At 42.5% G+C, this 12,021-nt stretch overlaps 2 long non-coding RNA genes across 3 annotated transcripts in view; one reads left to right on the top strand and one right to left on the bottom strand.

Annotated features, from left to right (window-relative positions):
• LOC142602600 (uncharacterized) overlaps positions 1-12,021 on the top strand; it is a 32,168-nt gene that overhangs the window by 1,578 nt on the left and 18,569 nt on the right. The window lies entirely within an intron of this gene.
• On the bottom strand, positions 5,136-10,578 carry LOC142602601 (uncharacterized). 2 transcript variants are annotated; one of them, XR_012836346.1, is made up of 4 exons: positions 8,860-8,909; positions 8,254-8,414; positions 5,865-5,965; positions 5,136-5,345 (listed from the first exon to the last, which is right to left on the bottom strand). It is a non-coding gene; the product is annotated as an uncharacterized LOC142602601 (long non-coding RNA). The 2 variants fall into 2 exon arrangements; XR_012836347.1 differs by lacking the exons at positions 8,254-8,414; positions 8,860-8,909 and adding an exon at positions 10,453-10,578.

The following is a 12,021-nucleotide window of genomic DNA, read 5'->3' as shown; positions in this document are numbered from 1 at the left end:
TTTATCACCGCTGAACTTTCTCGTTTACTGTGAGTCTTTGTAGAGGACATTTTCCATAGTCTTTTGACCTGGCAGCTGGCTCTTTAAACCCAGGACCAGTCTGAAATAGTTTTTACCTTCTACCAGTCCGTGGGTGTCTTGGGTCTCATTTTCTCTTGTGTTCCTGAAAAGATGCCATGGCCTGGCTCGGCTTTGTGTTGATGTAGGCTTAGAGTGACTGCTAGGGAAGTGGTAATGCTTGTTATTTGGAAACCCTGGGAGAGGAGACCGGCAGCAAACTGATCAGAAATGCAAAGTTGCGTCATTGTCTTTGTCCTTAGCCTTGGGACTGGGGTGGGAAATGGTAGATGAAACAATATGAAATCTGATCTGTACTAAGTAAGCTTTTAAAACGCATGCATTGCTCTGGGAGGCTGCCCGTGGAACAGAATGGCTCTGCGCTCATGCAGCTGAAAAGTTCCCTGCCAGAGCTAAAACCAAAAGAGCTCAGCACCAGAGAGGGGTTCGCAGTCAGATGCTGTGGGGCTGAGCAGCTGCTCTGGGAGTGCCGTGAGAGCCGCTGTGCTCAGGACTGCCGCGTCCTGGGGAGGCCCTCAGGCTCCACTAGCGTCTAGGAAATGCTTTGAGGTCTTGGGCTGGAAGGTGTAAAATGTTTACAACAGCATTACTCGTTTGCACTGCAAATCCCTCCCCACGTTACTGTGTGGTAGAAACATCTCTAACATTGGTGATACTCCTCTTTTGAAAAAGCATGCAGCAAGCAAAGCAAGCCCTCCACGTACCCGGGGCTTTGCAGAGCAAACACGCAGCACCAGGAGGGACCAGGTGATCTGGCTGTGCCCCAGTATCACCACGTGCCCTCCTCTTCCCTCTTGGTGGGCACTGCTTTGCCTCACGTCTGTGTTCTTCTCCATGAAGCTGTTGTGCAATCAAGAGACGGTGGAATGCAGTCTTTTAAAAATACTTTGATTTATCATCGTCTGATACCAACAGTATTTGCTTTCCCCACGGATGCCAGGAAACATGGTCTCACGGTGGACTTGGCAGTGCTAGGTTAGTGGTTGGACATGATGATCTTAAGGGTCTTTTCCAATCTAAATGATTCTGTGATTCCAAAGGTTATTACAGGGAATCAGTTGATCAGAGCGGTATTGAACTATAGTGCTGCAAACCCAACCAACAGAAGGAGGATTGCAAGGTGTGAAACATGCACAAAGCAAGCTGTGACACAGCAAACTATAATGGGGGGGGGGGGAATGGAGGGGATGATGGCCTTTCATTAGGGGATAAGGTTGTCACGAAGACAAAACATTTATATAAATACAGCCCCCTACATATCAGAGGGCCTTACCTCTGGCCAGTGAGGGTTTTGGTAACTCTTTAAACGATGATCCTTTGAAGAATAACATTTAAAGCCTCTATTTACAATAAGGGTTGTGTTCTGGCCCTGGACCCCAGAGCGTTGTTATCCTTGTTCTGTTTACTTTAATAAAGATGGATGTATCACCCTCATGTCCCAGTGAAATACGAATTAGGTTATTTCCTTCTAGCTGAAGCTTCCTCTATGTCTTAATTGGATGTACTCTAATTTGCTTTGTGAGGATGGGGAAGAGGAACATGCTGTGCAGAAAATCCTGCCCAGTCCTGGTCGTGCGTGTAGGAGGTCGGATGAGCAGGGTGCTGAGGTTGTTCCATCAGCTCCCTTGATCTGCCCCAGAGCCTCCATTTCAGTACCCATTGGCTTGCAGAAGAGAAAATAATTAAGCATTGCATTAAAAGTTTGCCCAGTACTTACAGATGGATGAAGATCTGCGCTATGGTATGTAACATAATACAATTATTTAAATGGCCAGCATGTTTACAAATTCCTAGTGTTCCACTGACTTTTTTCCACAGGCAGCATATCCAGAGTTCGAAGTAGGTGTTGCTAGTGCCCTTTTTATGCTAGCCCCATTACCTTGGGCTGCACCCTTTCTGCTAAATTAGCTAGCTCCTGCACTGGGGGTGTCTTCGGGAAGTCAGACAAGTATCAGGTCTGATCTCTGTTCCAAAATGGCAAACCGTAATCTGCTTTGGCATTGCATTTGGTGTGGAGGATCAAGTCAGTTACATCTGTACAAAGAACAACATCAAACAACACTGGACTCACTGCATTTCCTGTAGTAGATTTACTCCTGCTCTGTAGGGACTTCACCAGGGGCACAAATGACTCTTGTTGAGTTGACCACAACTGGTTCTATTGGCAAGAAGCAAAATCCCACCTTTAAAAAAACCAACTTTAATGTCTTTCATCCTGCACTCTAGTGTATTTGGACTAACTTCCAGTAGGAAGACAAGCAATATATTTCTTTTTTTTTTTTTTAAACAAGTGCAGTTATTGACAAATAGACTAATTAAGTGGTGAGCCATTAAAATGTGGGGCTGAGGGAGAGGCTGAGCATATGACAGAGGAGAACAGAGTTAGGAGGGCTGGGTTTGTTGACCCAGGAGCAGAAAAGCTTGGGAGGATCTAACTACATTCTTCTGCTACCAAAAGGGGTGTTCGAGAGTTAAAAGTGGTAATTTCAGTAAATATAAATTTCGTTAAATGCTAAAATTCTTTGTAGGCAGAGGAACAGGGACTGCCACTGAGGTTACACAGCACTGAGTGTTAGCATATGCCTCTGTACTGGTAATACCTGCTCACTGCTAGAAGAAAGCCAGCCAACGTTCATCACATCTTCCCTTCTCAGACAATATCTGGGGTTTTCAGCATTCTCGTGACTTCTGAACAAGTATGGTGCCCTTGGAGTTGCTGTCCTGACAGTGGGGGCGGGGAGGGGGAGAATAAAAAGCTTTAAGTTAGCAGCCTGAGTTTCATGGGAATTGTAAATGTCTCAACAAATTTCAGTGGATCTTTAAGCAAGCAAAATGAGAGACTACTCCAATGCCTCTGTGTAATCAATTTCAACATTTATGACTCAGACAATGAAACATGCAACACTGAATTATTCACTCTTGGCCAAAGAGAAAAATAAGGCAGCATATCTTACCATCCTGTGAAGTATTATTACAGGACAGCGGTGGTATGTTCAACTTCTAAAAATCCTGTTAGTGTAAATTAATTGAAAAGTAGCAAAACATAACAGGCTTGGCTTTTGGACATAGACAATTTAATTTCACAGTTCTGAGTTTGTTTGTTTTTTTTAAATTGCACTTTTCTCAAAGCACAGGAAAAGCTGAAGTGAAAATATGTATATTTGTGCTTTGAATCAACATGACATCACATAATAACCGCTATTTCAGTTGCTTTTGATCTTTTGCGCACAGGACAGCAGGGCTTAAAGGACTGGCAGGGTCAGAGCCTCTCCAGCCCCTAGGCCTCTGCTATGGATGCCTGAAGTGGTCATCATCTGACACCTTCACAGTAGCCTACAAAACTCACCATGTGATCTAAGCCCAGCTTGTGAATATCTGTTGGCATTTTTTCAGAAAGATCATGCCCTGAGAAAACCTTTTTGCAGTTTGACCTGTTCTAAGTAACCCGGACCCAATACTAACATTTCTTGAAAAGAAGTTATGGGGGGAAAGCATATTTCAGCCAGAAAAGTAACTAAACCAGGTATACAATCATCTCACCCAAACTGTGAGGACAGTGTAATGCTTCCACATATTGGCTCAACCTGGAAAGCATCATCATTACCACACCAATTTTCAGGCAAAACCAACAGGGGTGTGGGTTTCCCAATATTTTAGATTAGCAGCCAGAAAGCCTGCGGCAAGGGTCATGCAAAGTCTGTATGTTCAGCAAGAAGCTGCCTGGATAATTACGTGAGTGAAATGTCTTACTATGAGCTTCAAGCTTCAGGCAGTGGCTTCCTGCAGGAGCCTGGTCCTGGCTCTGTCTTGGGGATGGTTCCAAGGTCCGTTCCTTCAAGGAGCAGGGTACGGCTTGCTGGTGTGTCGGATGTGCGCCTTTCCCATAGCTACGGGTGGTCACAGCCCTTGCAGAGAAAGCAGGGGATTTACCTTCAGTTCCCTTCTCAACCTGAGAGAATTCAAATCCACATGTCCTAATTTCAAGGTAACTGCTTATCCTGGAAGAACACCCTTCCCCTCTCCTTTTGAATGTGTGCCACTAAACTAAAATTAATTAAAAGGAGAGAAATCATGAATACAAAGAAATAAAAAAAGCTGCAGGACTGTAGGCTAATGCTTAGGGCATTTATGAGGAAGATGGGTGTTGTGAGCTGTGGTTCCTGCCCCCAAGATGAGTTTTGTTTGGCACTTGAACAGTGGTATATGTGAGCATTTCTGGCAGCAGAGAGAGTAACCAGAACTCCCTGCTTGCACTGGAGTGCCCTGAGCATGGTGAGCGCTTCCCTGAACTGTGTCACGGCTTCAGCTGGTGCGATGGGGAGCATTGCCTCATGGAGGATAAAGCTGTCACATAGTGACGAAGACATCCTGCTCAGAATCACAGCTTTCTTGCCCACAGGCAGAAGCGGCTAAGCATCAGACTGATAATGAATTAAGAGGACCCCACCTCATCCTCTGTTCTACAAGCAGACAGGAGCCATCGTGGTATCTGTTTGCATCTCTGAGACTTGGAAGCCAACAGCACTGTGAGTGATTCCTGCCACCTGTTTGAACTAAAGCCCTGCCTCTGGATGTAGAGTAGGTTGAAACAGAGCTGGATGCTCAGCTCCTCTGTCTGAGCTGAGACAGTTCTGGATGTATAAAGTGGCACAGCTCAGGGCACCTGGGCATTGTGAAGTGGAAAAAGTAGGTATCTGTCAAATTGAATTTTCTCCAGTGCTAGGAAGCAACCAGGCAAAGAGAATCTGGGATCAGGTACTTGATGCAAGACTTGAGTTCTGCGTAAGTCCTTTTTAATGTTGCCTTGTATCCTTTTTTGGGTTGTTTTTTTTTTTTTTTTTTCTTTTTTTTTTTTTCTTTTTTCCAGCTCTGTTGGTCTGAATTCCCTCATTGCAAGGACCCTACCGGGTCTCTGAAAGGATGAGCATTTCAAGAGGTTAGATAATATTAGTGCAAGTAAGCATAAGAAATGCCCTCCAGTATGAGGAAAAGCTAGTTTTAAACCTGCTTCCAATTTCTCCATTAATCTAAAGGTTTTCTGTTCAAGAAACAGCTTCTGATGACAGCGCTGTTCATTTTAGTACTTAGTGATACTAGCTGCTTTTGAGGATGTGTAGGTTTGGCTTTAATGAATTTTTAGTCTGGACATGCTCAGCCAGGACATGTTCCTGGAAGAGGGATCAGCATTGGCTCGCTCCTGCTGCGTTGGCAGGCGTTCCCCGTCACTGATGTCTGTTTTCTTTGCCGCTCGAGCCAGAGAGAGGAGGCTGAAATGAAAGTCAGGATTGGCAAAGAAAGACTGAGGTGTAAAAACGTGAATCTCAGCATTCTAATCACAACTATGATTATAATTAGAGATACGGCAAGGATTAAATATGCAGCATGCCCAAGGTACCTATATATCCAACTGCTCCTGGATTGCTATCTGACAAGTTAATTAACAACAATAATGTTGAAATACATACTCAAAATGATTGCTTGGGACTGGACTTGGCATTCTCTCATCATAGTGACACAGAGAGAGCAGATAGAAACTTAAGGGAGTAAAGAAAGCAATGAAATGAGAGAACTATTTCTCAACCAGAATGAGGGTGTTCAGCCTAGTAACCTCTGGATTACAACTACTGTTAAAGATGAGTGAGCTCCCTCCCAACCACAGTCTGGACCCAGTGCATACTTAGAGAACTCCAGCAACATGGAGGAAAAGGAAAGAAGTTTTCCTCTATGGCCAGCCCACTTCAAAATAAATAAATAAATAAATACATAAATAAATAAAAAAGACCTACCTTTCCTGGATTTAAGGAGGTTTCTTTTCTTGTACTTCTAGTTTTTAGCGTCTTCCAATTTCTTTTGCTCAAGAGTGGCCACTTCTGAGTCACCAGGCTTTCTGTGGATGGCAGAACAAGAGCATAAGCAGTGGAATGACGATGGAGCATTTCTTCAGGGTGAGCAGAATGAGGCTCTGAATTTGGCTTACTAAATGAATAGCTTGCTCAGCTGTAGGTGCTCGGGCACATAGCGCTGAGTATCTACACTGAGATACGTCACTGTTGTTTGGTGTGTGCTGACAGATTCTGGTGCAGAGGAATGAAATCCTTTATCCAAAGGAGAAAAATGCAGAGGTGGCCATAAATGACAACTTCTGTCTTGTGTGAAATGCCAAAGTGTCAGCATTTGTTACTGTCTTGTCTGCTTGGGACAGAGAGGTGAAATAATGAACTTTTTTTTTTTTTGACCTGTAGAAGATGTTGGTCACGTGGAAACTGTTTTCTGGAAAATTTCAGATGGGTAACTATACTGACTACACCTACAAGGACTTGGCAGGGCACCTTGACGATGCCTTAGTGGCACTCTGCCACACCAGTGCCCTACGCTTGCTCACCCTTTGGTCTTTCCTGAGCGTACTGCAGTCCCTCTCTGTCACTCCAATGGAGATGCACTGTCCTAAGATCTACAAGTTCAAATAACTGGGTCTGTCCATCTACTCAAATGTGGAAATTTGAACTGGAAATCATAATTCATGCAGGGAAGTTGCCCCCTGTGGAAACCATATGACTAGCAACTTGAAACTATTGAAGAAAATGGCACGTGAAATAGGAGGCCTTGTAAGTGAATTGTAGATCCCTAGTCAGACCCAGCTTCTCTCCTGTCACAGGTGGGTTTGATTTGTGTGGTTTGTTGGTAGAGAAAAGGCATCTCTGTAGGAGATGGCACATCAGAGAGATCCATCATAATTTTCCTTGGCTTTGTGTATATACATTCATTAGAAGGGTTTTTAAAAGTACCTTTCAAAATTTCAACAACTCTTCTGTTTTATTAGCTATAGAGGTGTATTTATGCTCAGTCTGTCGCACCTCTTGTGTATCTTGTGTTTTTGCAGAAGTTTGCTATTAAAGGAGCTGCTTCCAGTAACTGGCAGGTTTGTGGTGGAGGTTCCTTTCTGCGTGTGAATGTCGGGGCCACCTTCGTTCCCTGAGTAATTGATCAGCAAGGGACATCGCCTCCTCTGAACTGAAAATTAATTGTAACCAAACCTTAATGAGTCCCCAGCGATGATAAACAAAACCAAACCACCCCATAAAAATGCGAGTTGAATAAGCTCATGCTTTCCTCTGCTCAGCGATAAACATCTCTTAAATCAAAATCTTTTCAATCGCCCAGTTTATTCACCCACGAGCACCACGGCACGTTCTCCTACCCTCACCACAATTCCTTGCTCTCTTTCAAGCCCCTAATATCCCATTCCAGGAAGAAATCTGAAAGGAGGGCATGGGAGGGGATTAGCAGGCTAGTAGAGCCATACTTGATTATTGCAGGCTCTAGGAAAAGGTCACCGCTTGCTTTAACTCAGCTCTTTCGCAAAAGTACTAAATGTCACCATGTTTTGGATAGATGTTTATAATTATTGAGAGAAAACAGTACGATGTAGTAGATGTAGCTGAGTGTTCATTTTCATTTTAATATATTGGGTATTTCTGTTTGAATGAGAAAAGCCTGCAATGCCAATAGACCAAAATGAAGTTTTGGAGCAAAAGCCACATCTTGCAGCCCTTAATCAAGCAAATCTTCTAATAATTCAGATGGAAATCTTGCTGCAGGAAGGATCATTTTTTGGCAACAAAATATAAGAGCTACAGCAAAACATGAATAATTTTGACATGATTTACTCACTTTCTTCTTTGTAAATGACTTTTTTTCTTATTTGTGCTTTTAACAAGAAATCTCCTCCTTCCTGCACGGCCACAGAGCCTGCTTTAAAACCCAAAAATTGTTATTGGCCTGTTTTCAGCTGTTTCTCTTGACGTCAGTAGGGAGATCTGGCTCTCCCCGAAACACATTAAAGTAGTGGATGTGAATGTCATAAATATATCAAGAAATAAAGGCATTTCCTCAAAGTGAGGGAGCAGCAGCTCCTAGCTCAGCAGACACGCTGCCACCTCCACTCAGCAATAGGCAGAAGCATGGCTGTTGGGATAGGTGCCCCTCTTCTGAGCTCTTGTCTTCCGTTCCAAAGCACATCTATTATTTCTAAAGGATTCAGTCATATCAAGTTAAATCTAAACAAAGGAAGGTCCTGGCAAGTCAAACTAAGAAGCAATATCATTTTACTACAGTGTCAAAAATAAATCAAATATTTGCTATAATTTTATATTCCCTGTGCAGAAAAGTGCTTACTATTCGGTCATGATGACTGGGACTTTTTCACTGCACTTTCGTATTGAAGGTGATGCAGAGGGTAACCCAGGACATTGGTAAGTGGCTTTTCTTGTAACATGAGATTTTCGTGCAGCTCGCATATGAGCAATGCATTTGTGTGCCACTCAGCATGAATAATCCTGCAAAGATGATCATACTTTGTTATTGATGGAAAGATGATACGGCTCCTCAGCCGCACAGAAGCAGCTCTCCCGATGGTTTGCATTAGTTCATATAGATGGCATCCAGACTATGTCACTAGCAAACAGCTCTGCCTTATTAGGATGAGGCAGTTTTCTTCTCAGAGTCTGTGCTTTCCTGCGATGCTCAGGAGCCTGGTGAATGGGTAGATACCAATCTGACGCTCACTTTTTTCAAGCCAAATTGATTATACTGTTTCAACATAAACTAGAGCCCTGTTCCTTAAGCTATATGTTGGCATTTCTTTGAGTCTAAATATGCAATTTTCTCTTTGGGAAGGCATAGATTGTGTTCATCGCCATCTGTGGGTGAAAGCTATATCCTTCACATGTTTAGGTTCACATAAAATCCTAAAGATGTGTATGCAGGAGGGAGAATTTCTACCTGAACCTCTTCCCTCCTCAATCTGCCCAGCAGTGGATTTTTCATGTGGGAACTTCCTGAGGAGCTGCTGTAATATTATTAGACAATTATTATCGTTAAGACTACTCAGACCAGTCAGCTCTGGGGCTTGAATGACGCTGCAAAGTAAACACGGATATAAAACGTTGGGCACTGGAATTTTGGCATTAAGCACATGTCTGGTTTTTTACACCAATAAATTCTATATTTAAAAAAGCTGCAGCAGCAGAAGAAACAGCTTCAAGGAGACTAATTCTAGTCTCCCTCTTCCCTAAAGAATCTTAACATGATAAACATGACTTTTTGCAAAATTGAGCAGAGCCTGGTGCTTTATGCAAGTGAAGGCATTCGTCTTCACTTGCAGATGCTGGAGCTACATTAAAACGTGTCTCTGCAGGGCAGCTGGTCACTCATACCCTTCTGCAGGTCTGTGGAGCAGAAACCTTGCCCGGGTGTAAGTGCTGGAGCCTGCCCATGGGGCAGCTCAGCCCAGCGTCAGATGCTCGCTCGCTGGGCACTGGCAAAATAGCACTAATGAACTTTACTCTGATTTCCACCATTTGGTATAGGCTGGCCCAAAATGTTCAGGCAAGAAGGTATCCTGATATTTTCCTCCAGATTAAAATATATAGTTTCACTGAAGCTGACAAATTATTTTTGTTTGTTCTCTGGTCTAATTTTGCAAACAAAGCAGGACTTTCTGAATACTCAGAAAACAGCTAACAATGTTGTGCCAGAGCAGTCTTAAGCAGGTAACTTCTGCTTTTAGAAAAAGAAGTCAGACACGAGGCCACATGGCTACTTAAAACATTTTCTGAAACCGCATTTGTCAGTAATGGTTTGAGTGTAGGCTTTCACAGCACCGCCTTAGGAGCAGCTCTGGGTCAGTGGTGAGGAGGGCAAGATTTGGAGTCTCACTGCATTGAGTCCCACTCATTTTGTATAAATCACAAAATAATAGTCAATCACAAAATGCTGACAACTTCCCCAAGTGGTTTAGAAATTCTTTCTGTTGCCTAAATTGCTGTTACAGCTGTCACTAACAAAATAGCAGAATAAAAAAATAAAATTTCTCTCACTTCTTCTCCGAGTGAGAGGTCCCAGTAACCACTCTGGGGGACCCATCATTGCTATAGCATTTCATTTCTTTTTCTGCAATAGACTCTTAATTCCAGAAGGAAGATATTCCTCTTCTAGACTCTCAGTCCAATAGAAGATCCATTTCTCCTAAGGATTTAATCCGTTCTCTTATCTAAATTTTTCCCTTACTTTATAGCTTTTGTTTCTGTAAGTTTCCCCAGGGACTTCCCACAAGACTTTCACCAAAGCCAACCAGCCCTGCAGTTACACCCGTAACTTCCTCAGACAGATTCCTGAGGGAACGCACAACCTCCCCTTTTTTTTTTTTTTTTTTTTTTTTGGCTTGTTGTAACATGCTTAAGTTTTATAGGCATTAGACCTTTTAACACTTTCTAAATTTATGCCACCAAAGAGATGAGCAGTATAGAAGAGCCCTAAATTAAATCTATTATGTTGCACTGTGTTAAATATACTAGAGAATATAAAGCTTCTCACCTCACGGAGATTCCACTTTGTATCAAAGACATGTACTTTTAATTAATAAAAGCTGAAAGAAGTCCTCAAGCAGAGGTGTTGCCTTGTAAATCATTAAACTCTTAGGTCTCAATCTGCAGGAAAAAGACAGGTTTAGACTATTACACTTGTGCAGAGCCTTGCTACCTCCTCTCTCAAGGATTAGAGCCTCCAGCAAGAAAGAAATGTGCAGAGGGTGTGTGGGGAAAAAAAAGGGAAATCAGAGGTGAAACATAATGCTGACCTGGGTAATGCACCGTTTCTTTAAATATGTATGTTTTTATTAGCTGCTAAAAGCTTATTACTCTGTTGTAAAATATTTGCAGTAGCAGCTTCCTTACTGTGACAGAATTCTCCTTCCAGTTAAATTTGTAGCACTAACAAAAGTTCCTTGTAGCCATTTTTACAATGATATCTGCTTAAGATAAGCTTGAAAACTGTCTAACATTTCACCCTTCTTAAAGCCCATTCCTTGGCTGTTTGTTATACTTGTTCCCCCGCTCCTCTTTTCTTGGAATTTCTGTATAAGAGCAGAGTATTGGTTTTCAGTTCCTCATTATGGGTTTTCCCTTAACTGTGTAAGGGAGAAAGGACATTTTTCTTTTTTAATCCTTTGCAATGTTGGTTGGAAAACTGTTTTGATTTGATCTGAAAACAAGAGATTATAGTCAGAGAACGTGAAGGCATCTCAAACAGTTGCTGAAGTTTGAAGGGCTTCGAGTCAGAGTACATCTACTATAAAGTGTCTTCCATCTGGTACTTCCTTCTTTGGCCTTGCAAAGGATTTCACATACTCCCTCATGGTTCCCATGGAGCTGTGCACGAGCTGCATCAGAGAAAGTATTTTATAAATTACAGGATTTGGGTGTTTTGGGGTTTTTTTTTGTTGGTTGGCTTTGCTATAGATAGGTTTGCATCTAATCTTCCTTCCATTGGTTTTAATAAAAATAATATCTGCTAGAGTTGAGCAAATGACAGTAGTATATAATTCCTACCATTACGGAAGTCAAGAATTGGAAAATATAAAAATTAAACTCTAAGGGTCTCTGAATAATAGAGGCAGTTAGTGTAAGATAGATTTGTGATTCTATCCGTTCGTTTTTGTACTAGGCATCCAAATTCTGTAAATTCTATTTTAGGTAACCTTATTGTCTCCTGGCAACTTGGCAGATTTCCCTTAACAAATGCTTTCAAATTTGGAAACACCTCCAGAATGGCCAGTTAAAAACAGTTTTGATGGTGTTCGTCCTTGATGTGATTTCTACAGTGTCAGGCACCTGGCTTCTGAGAGCAAGGGCCCAATTTACTATTAATAATACCTCTCTTACTGTATGAACCACAGAACTAACACCTTATGGGGAGTAAGATGAATGTTTCTCTCCTTGCATTGCTGCAGTTCTTGGCATGGGGTTTGCTGTGACGGAGGGTGTCTGTCTCAGGAGCAGTTCCTCAGGTCTCCATCACCGACTTTGTAACAGTTTGGTTACAGTCTGCTCCCATCCAGCTGCCAAAACCCATCTAAGACTCCTGCGTCTGAAGAGGGACTGATGG

The sequence above is a fragment of the Balearica regulorum genome, chromosome 7 (genome assembly GCF_011004875.1).
Source record: "Balearica regulorum gibbericeps isolate bBalReg1 chromosome 7, bBalReg1.pri, whole genome shotgun sequence".
Lineage (NCBI taxonomy): Eukaryota > Metazoa > Chordata > Aves > Gruiformes > Gruidae > Balearica > Balearica regulorum.
This window is presented reverse-complemented; position numbering and strand designations above follow the sequence as displayed.